The following is a 15,553-nucleotide window of genomic DNA, read 5'->3' on the forward strand; positions in this document are numbered from 1 at the left end:
GAAGAAGAGGTGGAAGTTCAGAGAAAAAGAGGGTGACAGTCTGTAAAATAGATGCAGACGATGGACTGCATTTTTCATTGCAGCCTGATAGAGGAAATATAAGGGGATTGTGATAATAAAGACAATACTGCTTAAATAAAATAATACAAGTGCATAACGATTTGAGGATGAGGAGTTTGGCCTGATCAACCAAAAGTCTCTATCCAATGATTGAAATTGCCTAATAAAGCCGCAGGGGAGAGGTTGCGGAGCTAAAGATGTATGTTTTCCAACACTGGACGCATACAGAAACTGATGATAACGGGAGTTCGTAACATGCACTGGGGAATTTCGTTTTTAAATGTAAAGTTATAAAAATGTTCAATCAAAAGCTAGGCAATTAAAAAGGGAATTGGTGCTTGAAATACATGTTAATGAAGAACAAAATCGTCACAATAAATAGTCAGCCTCAGAGCACATTGAACAATGAAACTGTGACAGGGGCAACAATGTTAAAGTTAAAGGTAGTGGGGAAAACAAACAAATTATAGCATGGGTTAACACTGCCCAATAGTTGATTGTATAACAACGTGATATTGCTAACAAACAAACCTTTATTTCTTTTTAGGAACAAGCCATTGTGATTGAGTGTAAAGAAAAAACCTGGCTGTAACCAACTGGTCTATGCTAGATGGACAGAGACAGAGACCCTTAAGCCTAATTTATACTTCTGCATCCCTCTCCGTCCTCGAAAAAAAAATGGGCGGGCGGGGGCAGGCGGTTGATTCAGAAAAAATTGAACGTATTGGTCGGGCTTACATACTACTCCGACGGCTATGCGTCCTAAAGCCTATTCAACCTATTCAACGCCGGACCGCTGGCTGGGGTAACGACTGTTTGTCGAGCCCGTAGCTACCACATAACCTCTTTATTGGAAGTCATTGATTGTTTTTCCTCCCAACTGTCACTGACATGACACGGATGTTGCTTCAGGACCTGTCAGGCAGGTGCAGACACATGGGCCTTGGAGACATGTAGCTCAGCCAACTTTAGCATGTCTAAAGCTATATATTCACTTGAGTAGGCAAATGTATCTCCATCGTGGTGGTCATTTTTTTGTGAAAAACATTACGATTTATAACAAAACGATATGCTTATCTTACATACAATACAGAAACTATTATAAAACGATCAAATAAAATGAATACGTTCTTATTTTCTTTGGTATGTTTGTCACATTCATACTGCAATGATCGCTGGGTAACCTTTGAATAACTACAACGCTATGACAATGCACTCTTTGGCCACGAGACGGTTGCCCTTGTCAAAAAGTGGTAACGTGAATGTGTCACTATGAAACAAAGCATGCACACTTCGAACAAAATTACCCCCCAAACTCTGAGGACAGGGCCAGAAAAATAAACCCACGGTATTCATCATACATCATACATCATGCAGTGTTATAGTTATATCAGACACACAGCAAGAACATGCATACCTCAACATACAGTTGTGGGACTGCGAATTCAACCATGAATATGTTGAAAAACACATACATTAGCACACTTACTAATGATCCTCTGCCAGGCTCTCACACACGAAAAGTTGATTCCAAAACTCTCGAATTTAAGACAGAGTGGACTGACAAGTAGGCTATGCATTTGTGCTGCTTGTGGGCAGGACAAAACCGATGTGTTTAATCTGCAACGAGACGGTTGCCCTTGTCAAAAGTGTTAGCGTGAAACGTCACTATAAAACAAAGCATGCACACTTCGAACAGAAATACCCGTAGAACTATGAAGTAAGGGGCAGGAAATTAGACCCACTGCAGTCTTCATACCAATCCACATGCAGTGTTATAGTTATATCAGAAACACAACAAGAGAATGCATACACATACATGCCAATAAACATTATTCTGATTCTGATACCTCAACATACAGTTGTGAGACTGCCTTTTCAACCATGCATATGATGAAAAACACATACAGGAGCACACTCACTTATTATCCTCTGCCTGGACACCTTTAATGCCCAATTTTCAAGAAGACGATCTTAGAGAAATCGTTGTGTGTGTGGTAGTCGTTTATTGTATAAATTCCTCCTCCCGGGAATTCTCACAACAGCGAGTGATGGCAACTAACAGACAATGGTTGATGGTGGAGCTGGACTAGTTTGAGTTATAAGCAGAGGACGTGCTTGTAGCGATTTGAGCGACAACTACAACAACAACAGAACAGGAGACAGGTGGTACGTACGTTTACTAGATTTTCCGCTAAATCAAGCGTTAGCGTATTCACAATAACTCTCAAAAGTGTGCTGCTAGCCTCGCTGCTAATAAGTACAACGTTGTCGTGCCGATTATGCTCTCACACGCCACCCTCATTGAGGCAAAAGTAATGTTTGACTCAAATGTCTTTCACTGCCGTTTTATGTAAAGTCAGTCATTCTAAATAGGTTCTACACATACATGAAATACATTTCCTATTTAATAGATGCAAAGTAATTATGCTGCCAGCATTACTCCGTAGCAAATTACGTTAGATGTCAGTTGAAGCTGGTTGGAGAAGGCACTTTCAACACCGAGCCACCAGCCAAGAGACCAACAGTGGTCGGGAGAAATGTACTTTTCGAGGGTTTATATAAAATACGGTAGCCTAATGCTGCATGCTGTGCAGCTTTGTAGTTTACCAAAGTCGTACTAAAACATTTTGACAGAAAACAGGAAATGTGAGGTCCTGACATGTGTGATTCCGGAAATGATGTTGTTTGGAAATGATGTCGTAAACTGGCCAATCACAGCCAAGGGGGTCTCCGACTCTCTCCGTCTCTTTAAGAAAAGTTAGAAAAAAGCGTTTGTCTCCGACCAGCTCTCCGACGGCTCTCCGACGGGTCGGATGGGCGGCAACACCTGGGTGAAGGTGTTACCAAGGCGTGCCAAGGCGTGCCAAAGTGTCCCTCTACGACCAAATCGGAGAGAATCGTAGAAGTGTAAAAATGCCTTTAGGGGGAGAAAAATTCTCACACACGCGCTGCTGTACTAGAGAGAGGAGGGGCCAGGCCCACACTCATCAAGCTCTTTCTGAACAATGACACATTTACAGGAGCAGCCACACACATACCCCCACCTCTGGAGAGTGGTGTTAGAAGCACCACATACACATCCCAGCTGTGCCTTTAGGACCGATGCACTAAGCAAACACACTCACACACATAGGGGGAGTTTGTACAACCTACTACCTCACGATTTGAGTTAAGATTCTGAACCCACAAATAATTATATGAAGTATACAATGCGTTAAGTGGATGCTACACAGTAGCCTATACATAGTACCAGCAACCTACAGCTGACTTAAAGAGGGGACGGGTAACTGTTTTTTGTTTTGTCTTGTCTTGTTTGTGATTTTATGTTTTTCTACACATTAACAACATTATCAACAAGAAACTAACTACCCCTATTTTTGCCCTAAAAATAGCTGAATGAGCCACTTGGAAACACCAAAGCCATTGTAAGATGGGCCAAGGCTAAACTTCTGATGGGTGGGTAAGAATGGAATGCAGACACAGTGTAGGAGGATTATGAAAGGAGGGTGAATGTAAGATAAGAGGAGAACTGAGACAGAAAAACACAGGGAGAGATGAAAATTTGACAACTAGAACAGACACGAAAGAAAGTTAAACAGAGTAATTATAATGGGGTCAGGGTTCACAGGAGGATTTATGGGAAGCAGGTATAGCAGTGGTCTGAGATGGAATGAAGGGGGGGATATAGATAGCAGGATATAGCATGGCTATTACATACGAACTAGAGCTTGTCTGCAAACATGAGAATGAGACCCCTTGTTAACCCTAGGCCCTAAGATACCAGATGCTATGATGGTGGCTCAAATGCTGAGTCACCTCAAAATGGCATTGGAGGAAATGTTTAACCAAGGAGAGGAGGATGTGTTGGATAATAATCTTTTACAGGACAAAGAGTGGCGGAGTGATGATGAACCAATGGAGGAGATGTTGGAGGCTCAATCAGATTTGTTAGAATGGAAGAGTAGACAGTCCAGAGGGAAGGGGACATGCTGCTAGCTTAAATGTGCTGCTCATATTGCTTCATGTGCTAAGATTTGTGGTAGGATGTATTTGGGTATGTCTTTGTGGGTGTTTTCTTCTATCCCTCTATTATGTTTACCAGTTAATAAAGTTAATATATCGTAATCTGTGATTATAAATGTATTCCTTTAGTCTGTGATTAAAAATGTATTCCTTTAGCCTGTAGTTAAAAATGTATTCCTTTAGTATAACATTGTGTGTATTATAAGTCGATCACATAGTCCTATATCCATTCATAGTGAAATTCAAGTGTGGGGTTTTTTATTTTTCATAAGAATAGGTGCTTAGACACGGAAAAGTTGCGCCTCGAGGGTGACCTCTCGTGAAAAGCATCGGCAATTCCACTGAGCCTATGGTGGAACGGATAATCTGTTGGGAGGGGCAGAGAAATCCCGATGGCGAGGTAGCGCTTGAAGTGTACATTGCTTACGCTGTGCTAGTGGCTTAAGAGGGTGTTTTGATAGTAATTGTATAACGTAAAAAACCACACCCCAAAAAATGTAACCTGGCTTCTTAGTGCTTTTGCTTGATGTGGTGTTGACCTCATAAATTAGGTCAAAGGAGGGAATGTAAGATAAAATCAGTTCAGTATAGGTTTATTAGGTAGAATAGTTTTCAATCTCTAAACTGTTTTGCAGAAACCAGAGTGAAAAGCAGGCCTGGTAAGGTCAGGTCACTTGCTACAGACTTTCTAGCAGGCCAGGACAGGAGAATGTGGCCTGTGATACATAGTATGTCTCTAGGGAGATAACATGGTCAGCTAGTCTGTGAGAAACAGAGGTGCAGGGACTTCACACGTAAATGTCCTATTGCTGAAAAACAACAGATAAACCATGTCATAGATCCCATGACACCACCTGTTACCAGGAGGGGCCCACGAAATGACATCAGTGAGAAATGGAGTATAAGAATTGTTGTTTCTTTAGGACAGATCAGAACTCCGGAGTCTCCGGTTGTGTTTACTGGATGCAATTGTCTTGTGAACTCAACTGTATTTGTGCTGCAACTTATCAAGTAAAGCTCTTACCTTGTTACAACAAAACCTTCGTGCTGGCGTACTTTACCGGGTCCTGAACTAAACGCAAGTGTAAGAAATAATTATCTTACAATATGCATGTAAGTGTGTATGCATACTTTTATGAAAATACTCTCAAGGAAGTCAGATTGCTGTCCAGTGCAGTTATCAAAGAGCACCAGAGAAATGAAGCAGTTTCTGCCAGCCCCAGCCTTCACCCTGTCCTCCCTGTGTCATCACATGAAAACTAGAAAAGATGGAATTCCGCAAATATTGCAAGGATTCTACCTCAACTTGTTAAGCAATGACATCAAAACCAAGGCAACTAACAAAAGAAGCTCCAAGATGTTGTTGCCTGTTTTGTGTGCAATGAAGGACATGTGATTATTTCATCACTATTTATTTTACTGCTGTTGAAAATTATGCTCAATTTTTTTTATTTTAAACATATGAACAGTTTTTTTTTAAAAGACAAAATAGTGCATAAATGTGCAAAATGTATCCTTGTAACTTTGTACAAAACGGACCCCAAGTTGTAAATAGTTGTATCATATTTCTAAAACGGATTCATTTTTCTATGCACTTTTTTTATTTATTGTTATTTGATTAATAAAGCTGTTAAGACATTTGAACAAAGTGCATTTATATTTTACTGTTCAAGTACTACTTTTGGGTCTCAATCCAGTTGGACCGGATGGTTTATAGGCAAGGGATAAGGGTGACCCTTCCTTTTACAGTTTCCTAATTCCTAATAAGCAAGTATTGACCTGGTAAATGTATGATAGATTATAGTCTATTATTTGGTAATTACCACAGGTAATAAGAAGGTAAATACAGACAGGCTACTGCTGAAATACTAAGTGTAACTCTACTTTTACCCATAAACTCAACTAAGTACCAGGTAGTAGTGATCAGTTTAGGTTATATTTGCGTACTTCGTAGGAAAGTAGACAACCAATTCTTAGAAACACCATCAATTCAAGTAACAAATGGAGTTCTCCCAGGGTTCTGTTAGTAACAGACCGAGTAGGTACTAACTATGAATTAAGATGGTACTTCCCAAGAAATTCCTTGGCTTATATACTGTAGTTATTGTTCATGGCTACACCCATTTCTAAAAGGTTTATTAAATCTACCTTCTACTTACTTAGTAACAAACTCCACAGGTACGGGTTCCCTCTAGGGTCATGGAACATCTGAAATGCTGTGTACTTTCATGCAGATGTTTTTACAATTTACTCTGTAAGTAAGCCGAAAATGTACTGTTAAAAGAAGCCATGATTGTTTCCATGGGATTACCAAGCTCTTACTGTTCACAGGTTATACAGTGCCCTCCAAAAATGATTGGCACCCTTAGTGAATATGAGCAAAACAGGCTATAAAAAAATATGTCTTTGCTCAAAATATTCACAAAATTCTTACCTTTTCATTTCAGTCAAATTATTATTAAAAAAAAGGTTGACATTACATAAATATTTTCCTCCAAAACATGTGTGCCACAATTATAAGCACCCCTAGAAAATCTTATAATTAAAACCTAACTGAAGTACATTTCCAGTCATGTTTTAAATTTTTAAGTTCACCTGTTTGATTAGGAAGTCTTAAAGAAGTCAACCATGACTTCCTGTTTCCATGTGGTATAAATATACACATTGAACACATTGACGATGTGTGACAAAGGGTTGTTGAGCTGCACAAATCAGGAAATGGATATAAGAAAATCTCAGTTGAAAATACCCATTTCCACTATCATGAAAATAATAAAGAAGTTTAAACAGCAGTAGATGTTAAGAATCAGCCTGGAAGAGGACGTGTGTACATTGACCCCACGCACTGTGAGGAGGATGGTTCGACTGGCAAAATTATCTCCAATGATCACAGCTGGAGAATTGCAGAGGTTAGTTGAGTCTTGGGGTCAGAAAGTCTCCAAAACTACCATCAGACGCCACCGACATCACCACAAGTTATTATGGAGGGTTGCCGGAAAAAAGCCTCTGCTGTCAATCAACAACAAACTATGATTACATTTATGTCAAATGAAGTTTTGTCTATCCAAACATGTTTTGGTTCAACCTCCCAGTTGTAGATTTTTTATGTTAATTGAATGTTTGCTGGGTCAGCACTTGATTTTTGTCAACACCATCATAAACATAAATATACTTATGGAAATTATCTTAAAGGATCTTATCAGAAATATTTTTACTCATTAGTTTTCCCAGTTCCCCTTATAATGTACACAGGTCTTTAAATCATTAAAAACAAAAGTTTAGAGCCAAAGAAGTCAATGTTTAATGAGTAGAATTGAAATCATATCACGAAATTACATTTGTCTTTAACTGTCAGATTTAACAGAGACATTTTTAAGCATTAAAAATACACATCTACATTGGAAATGTGTTAGTCTTTGAACAAATATCCTTCAAGGAATGAAACAGATACCATTTTTTTTTTTTTAAATATAAAAAATATATCTGAAGGAGTTGACATTCTATATCTAAACTAGATTTAATTTGACACATGAAACTGAAATAGCAATAAAAATGCATAGGAAGTGATATTTTTGGCATAAACAGCATTAAAATGAATAAAATGGACACTAAAATGGCCTTAGTCAACACCATCAGAGAAAGTCAACACCATCAGACACAAATGTTGATGGTGTTTGATGGTGTTTTGATGGTGTTGACGTCTGATGGTGTTGACAAAAAAAGTACATTTCTCCTTATATCACACAAGATTCTCACAGGAGCCATCTTGTTTATCATCTGTTGATCATGGTCCAGCCAATCTATATAAATAAACACTAGATTGCAGAACATTTTACTCTAATGTTGACTCTTTAGCCATTTTGGAGTTGATACGCTATGGTTGTGACGTGTGCATATTAGTAAATAGATATGAAAAACAAAGTATTATTAAAAACTTACCAGAGCTCAAATTTTCTTCAAAAGCTTGTCTTTTTAACCTCATTTAAGATTAGCCAACACAGCATTGAAACACAGGAGTGATGGTTGCAGAAGATTGGCCTGTGTGTGGCTACATGGACATTCTGTTAGTCCAGCTGTAATAATCAGTGTCAACATTAATATGTTCATATTAATATGTTTACACGTTTTGATACATTAATATGTTCATAATAATATGTTTATATTTATATATTTTAGACAGTGCTTTTAGGATATTTAAACCGCATTGAGCATTCACAAGCTACAAACATGCAGGAGACCTATGAAGTTCTGCCCAACAAGTAATGGTTTGTCATTTTTCAGTGTTTGGGTTCAGTGTACCAGGGTTATACAATGTATAGTATTGTGTGCCTGATTCACAACATTTGAGATGCTATCACAAAATACCCTACTGATTACAGTACTTTTACTTCTAAACATTGTGTCAGAAATTACAATATTTTTTGTACATGTCAGGACACCTCACATCTGGTTAAAGGTGTAATCACAATTTTATACCAGAAGTTTCCACTTTAAGGTCCAGTCTTGTCCAAAGTTCTACTACACATTGTCTACAATGCATCACACACATTTAGATTGTCAGCCTAACTACCCATTTCTCTGCTAATATGATCAGTCATATTCTATTTGTTCATTCTATTAAAAATAATAATAATAATACACTTTATTTATATAGCACCTTTCATGCAAATGAATGCAGCTCAGAGTGGTTTACAGCAAATACTTAAAAATAGACATCATATAAATATGAAAACTAGGATATAGTGCAAAACAAATAAATCAAATAAATAAGTAAAGAATAATAAAGATTATTAAAAATAGCATAAAAACAGTGATGGAGTGCATAAAGATGAGAAAAAAATCTAACCATCACTGGGTTCTGTAAAGCTCTTTGAGATGATGCCACCACTGGGTTCTTTTTTAAATATGGATCCGTATTGACCGGTGAGGGTGGCAATACGTGGGTGGCATACCCTTTAGCCAATCGGAATGTCTGTACTATTGTTGGTAGACTAATCTATTTTTCAAACAAGATATAGGATGAGACTTCAGTTTACACTGAAATTGTTGATTGTTCAGTTACATAACCTGCTTCTTCCGTAAAGCTCCAGTGTTTGCTTCTCTCATCCTCTCCCTCCCTCCATGTAACCCTGCTCCCACTCCTGCGTTTACAGAAGTCCTCTAGAGTCTAGACTTCCTAGTGGCTAGCGCTTAATTGTAAAAGGCTGTAAATACTGTTATTGACAACCATCTTCAGTCACTGCATGACATGACATTAATCCTTATAAGAGAGTTTTAAGTTAACTTCAGGCCTTTCTTCTTCAGTTAGATTTAGATTTTCTAATAAATGAACTTTACAAAAAGATAAAAGACAATTACTCTACATGATAACATATCTTTATGATTGTAAAATAAATCTCTGGTTTTGTCCAATGCACTTGCAGTGGTGTTTATTGTTGGTAGTACGGTTTAGTGCTTGTATAATAGCTGCGGTCAAAGCTAAAGCATTCTGGTGCGTTGGCTACTGTAAATACTGTTCGTGGTTTGGTGAATTGGTATACTTGCTAACCTTACATACCTTACATTAGCAGAGCTGCCATTGGAAATCAATCTACCGCCTACCGTGATGCTTTGATCCAGACCCAAATGTGTTAATCTAGTTTTAGAAAAATGAAAGTAACACTTCCCACAGCTATACAGTAAGCTCTAAAGGACCATTAGTTAACATAAGGAAAACAACGTAGCCAGATAGTCAAATTCATTGGAAAAGCATTATTGTATTTTAGTTTTTAAACTTGTTCCTGGGGTTGATAGAGTTTTGTGAGGACATTGACAGCATCATGGCGATCAATATCGTAAAGAAGCCATGCCAGTTGGCCCACAGTCCACTCCGGAGATTGGGTAGCAACTGCCTCCAACATGGCCACTAGGGGGCTCTTGCTTTCTCTCCTGAAGTAAACATAGTTAATCCAGGTGGATGAGAAATGGCAGCGGGCAGCCAGGTGACGAGTGCTCCTCAATCCCTTGCCATCTGGGTCCAGCAAGATTAGCAGCTCCTCCAGCACATCCAAGTTGTTCAGCAGAAGTTGCAATGGTGCCGCTTGCAGTTCAGGTGCTAAGCACAAAAGGGGAAAAAAGTAGTCCCTTGTGTGGCTTCTACAATTAAGCAACTTGACACTTACACTGCAGCCCATGCTAGGCACTATATAGCACAATGTTCAAGACTAGATAATGGAATGATTGATTTGTTTAATTTCATGTGAAATATAATAGGGAAGATATTGTTGCAGCTTACCAGGCACCTTATCAGAAACACTCCAGTAAACAAGGCTAGTGTTACTGTACCTTGTAAACTAGTCTAAAGCCAGTCTCTAAAAAGCTAACACTAGTCTGCTGTCATAACATTAGCTGGCTAGATAGAGGGGTGACTGACGGGTAATTAAAATTAAATTAAGGTCATTTTTCACCAAGGATACACAACGTATGGACATTAATTCATCCTAATAGTATCCAGTTCGGCTAGGTATTCTGATTTCTCATCAAGTATTTATAGAAAAAGACTTGCAGCATAAAAACCTGCACTGAAAAAGGCTGACATGATGAAACAAAGAAATGATTGAAAAAATACATCAGACTAAACAATAGAAACATCTTTTCAGTGTCCAAAGTGAATTGCAATACAAGTGTTTCAATGCCAATGTTCTATTTTTCAGTTGAGTTTTTTTTTGTAAAGAAATGTTATCAATGCCCGTTTCATTTTTCATTAGCTCCACAAGCAATGACTATTACCATAGTCATAACTTAGTTTTTTTTTTTTTATAACAAGAGCATTGTAATGGCTGGTAAGCTCCTGAATATGTGGTTTGTAATGGATTGAGTGCTCTGCTTTCAAATTCTGTGACTTCAGTAGACTATCAATTAGATATTTGTTTAGGGAACCTAACTCTTAGTTTCACGGTAACTCTTTAGTTTCACAGACTTCATAATGTTTACAAGTCCCTGCGGTATAGGTTATCTGATTAGGACTTATAACTTATCAGAGGCTATCAATATCTTTACTCTAATTAGGACTTTCCTTCTGAGCCTACCATTAATAATAAATAACTATCAGTGGCTATCAATTACTTTACTCTGATTAGGACTTACCTTCTGAGCCTACCATTAATAAATAACTATCAGTGGCTATCAATTATCATACAAATCAAGCATCATACAAATATGTTCCAAAAATAAACTCTGAACCAAATAAATACTAAAACTAACAGTAGTGCGTTCCTCCTCTCTTTTTCCTGTCTCTGCACATGAGGCAGGAACTTGGCCCTCATGTGGGTTGTCAGCTGGGGCAGGGGTTTCCTTAGAGGAAGGGTTGCTGTTGACATCCCTTCATGGGTGCTTCTGCATAAGAACGCCGCTTCCGGATGCTGGGTTCCAACCCCCACCCTCAACTGAAACTCAGCACAGGCTCAGCAATTGCGCGGTACATGCTTTCATGCTGAGCTGACAGATCCAAGAAGGAACTTTCCTAATACTATGGTGGGTTGAGCCTTGCATTCTTTATTTAGCAAATTCCGTATCTGTGACCACGTATGTTTCTGTCTCTTAGACCTTGTTCAGACTGCCAGCTGAAATCCATTGATTGATTTTTTAAATGTCTGCACAGCAAGAAAAAACACATGAATTCAGATATTTGCAAATCAGATCCAAACCAAATTGAGAGGTGGTTTGAAATGTGATTCCAACGCAACACAACAACAACATCAAATCTAGAATATTAGCAGAGTGCCAAAGAACTTGAGAACTTGATTGAAAAGAAAAGTGCCAAAGAACTTACATTGATTGATTGATTGATGTAGCTCAGTGGTCCCCAATTATTTTTCCCCAAGGGCCAAATTATGTAAAGCAAGTGAGGCTGAGGGCCAACAACCCCCCCCCCCCCCCCCCCCCCCAAAAAAAATGACAGCGGTTTAAAAAAATAACAGTTTTTATTAGTGCTGTCAAACGATTAAAATATTTAATCACGATTAATCGCAAATTAATTAATCGCAAATTTTATTTTAATGCTCTTATCATGGAAAAGTGGATTGGCTTGCTTTATGCAATGTTTTATTTTATTGAAAAACAACATTGCCAAACAGGGGTGTACAAAATAAAATTATAAAGTGCACATTTCAGACTCTGCTGAAAAGCTGCCCGTTGACATTTTCAGACAACAGTGAAGCTCGCTTCTTTTGCACAACTTTTAAAAGGTAAACTTTCTATTCAGTTTTTTATCAAACATTTCGCCGTATCGCGCTCACCATCACTCAAACCGTAACGTTAGCCTACTACACAGTTTGCGAGGCCAAAAAGAACGTTAATCTTAAAAAAGGGCCAAAATGTGCCGTACCCGGGCCGGATCTGGCCCACGGGCCGCCATTTGGGGACCACTGATGTAGCCTATATCCAGCTATTTGCAACAGATATTTTATTTAAATGTTCACCCATTTTTGTTGGAAAATGTGTGATCGCCTGATAAAAAATTATTAGTACATTTCTTTACTTCCCATATACTTCAATTACGGCTGGGCAATGATTAAAATGTTTAATCGCATGATTTCCCTGATTAATCACGATTCATCTCATTTCTATACGCAAAATCCAAAAAACTATTCAAAAGTAGTGTAAAGCGCACTTTTATTTTAAATGTTCTGCCATATGAACAAAAGTGCCACAACATATGTAGTGCAAACACTTATTATCAGCATTTGTATATAGAAGCAGTTTAATAAAATAAATAGTTTGCGTAATTCTCAACTTAAACAATGTTATCAAAACAAATACAAAACTAAAGCTTATTGCCACTGCCAGGGCATTAATGTTAGAGTGTGGTGAAGCACCAAAAAGTTCACTGCTGGCAGTGACTGTGCCGTACGTAGTGTGCCGATGTTCCATGTACTTGATGGCTGGTTTCCCTGTAATGTAACTATCAGCCTGGTTATGACGTTGTTTCTGCCAGATCTCTTTTGATTTTGCATTGTTGGCTGACGTTTGTAGCGCGCTAGTTCATGGTAACTCCCCATGTTAGCTAGCGATGGCTAGCACATTAAAATTAGTTAGCTTAACTTATCGGGAGCTGGGAGGACAGGGGATACTATTGCACAACATAGTGGATACAAGCTCAAGATCATATTTTTGATAGTTGTTTTCTTGTCATCCTGATGTGATCTTTATGATGGATCCAGTAGGGTGACAGGCTAGGATAGCCAGCTGCTTAGCTGCTGCTAACATCATTCAGAGACAACGAACTTCTAGATTCTAGCTAACAGCTAACCGGTTAACGGCCACTGACGTTAACCTTTGCTGGAGGTGATGCACAGGCAATGAATCGCCACATTATTCGAGAAGTTTAACTTTTGTTTATCTGTGTTAACTTGCGTGTGGTCAACTATTCAAGTATATATGTCTATGCCCTTCTCCAGGTTTGTTTATCCGCCCATTCTTTTCTTTTCCGGTTGCGCAGCAGTCAGCAGCAGACTTTTACAAAATAAAAGCCTGTAAGCAACAGACTTTTACAATAATAATTAATTAATTGTTAATTAATTGATGAATTAACTCGATAATAGCGCGTTAACTTGCCCAGCCCTAATTTCAATGCTTAACACACTGCCGCACTGAATATGTGCTGGAATATAAGCAGAGTGACAAAGAACTTGAGAACTTGATTAAAAGAAAAGTGCCAAAAAACTTCCATTGATTGATTGCTTCTATACTCTTTGAAAGCACTATGGAGGCATGACAACATGGAGAACCACAGTCCATGTGTGAAAGCACTGTCACTGCGGTTACATGTGCCCGAATTTCTGGCTATATCCGATTTAAATCGGAGATCCATTTCATGTAACTCCAAATATCAGAATTTTGTATTTCCGACTAAAGTCTGATTTACACCCCAAGATAACTCGAACAGAGTTGGTTGTTTATCGGAGAACGCGCTCATGTAAATTTTGAAATCGGAGAATCAACTTGAGATTACGTCTTTGCGCATGATTGAGATCCCGTCCATAGACATATATACATGCATCATGTCTATGATATGATAATCGCTGCTAGATGTTCACTGTTCGTGTGCTCCCACATCTCATTCACTTTGAAATACTGAAACGAAATCTAAATGACCAAGTCCATGCACCATTTTCTTTCCCCTCATGTGCTGCATATCAGAAATGGCCAACAGAAAAGCAAATTATTCTGACGGCTCCTATTACCATGGAAACAATAAACAAAGCTAACTTTAGTATCTAAATAGCAACTGCATATCAGAAATGGCTAACAGAAAAGTTTTGTCTCAACCAGAGACATGTATATGTCTATGGTCTCAACTGTTCATACTAATGGCACGTTTTTTATGAATATCCTGCAGACTGTCTCACAAGCTTATTCTTGTTGATTATGAACAAACATAACGCAAGAAGCCCGAATAGATATGAGCACCTTTACAACCCCTCCTTAAACAAGGACGTTCAGATGGCCGCAAATTCATGGAGAGAATACTATCCCATGTCAAACGCGATAAAAGATACTGGTCTGATCTTTTCCCATTCCATACTGAATATTCTGTTTAGATCAAAGGTTTGTTTCGACATACCGTGATATTTCAGATGATAGTTATGTGGTAGCCTATACCAATGTGTTGACATTAGAAAAACATTGACTGCGACTGTTTTGGACAGAACGCGCTAATTCACTGACTAAATATTTTCATATTACTTTTCCACCACTTGTTAGTCATGTCATCCATTCATATCGATGTGAATCAATCAATACTAATACAACTTTAACTGTGATGTGTTTTTGTTTCATTTCAAAACTTATTTACTGTATAAACAACGGTAGCAGGTGCCCGCTTGTAAACATTCCACATTTGATTTGAACAGACGCGGCCAAGATTCGGATTTTTCACTGCCATGTACTGTGAGATAATAAAAGTTGCCCCCCATGGATAGCAAACCACGACTAAAGCCATTATCAGATAAATGCCATCATGTAAACGTACTGAGTGTGAAGAGTGAACCACAGTCCATGTGTGAAAGCACGGTGTGAAAAGTGTTGTATCTGGGAGTGTCTGGACAAAGTAAAACGTCCACCAAATCTGCTAAAGGGAGGAATTTGGATGCATAACTTTGTCAAAACATAAATTTGTGTAGATCTCGCTGTTTTTTTTCCAACCCACAATGGCTGAAGGAGGAGAAGAGATTGATCTGGTCGCTGATATAATTACAACACCATTTTCAAGACGGACCTTTCAAGAAAAACTGGATATCGTGGGGATAGGTTGTCCAACCCCCGCGCTAGCTAGCCTGTCCCAGCCGGGAAAAGGGTTTGTCCACCACTTTCAAATCAGTAACTACGAGCGGTATACCTGGCTCACAGCTTCAGAGAGGCACTGCAAATTGTACTGCTGGGAAGGCCTGCTGTTACTTAATAAAACTTTGTAGACTAATCCCTTAAA

This window comes from Sprattus sprattus, assembly GCF_963457725.1.
Source record: "Sprattus sprattus genome assembly, chromosome: 14".
NCBI classification, from domain to species: domain Eukaryota; kingdom Metazoa; phylum Chordata; class Actinopteri; order Clupeiformes; family Clupeidae; genus Sprattus; species Sprattus sprattus.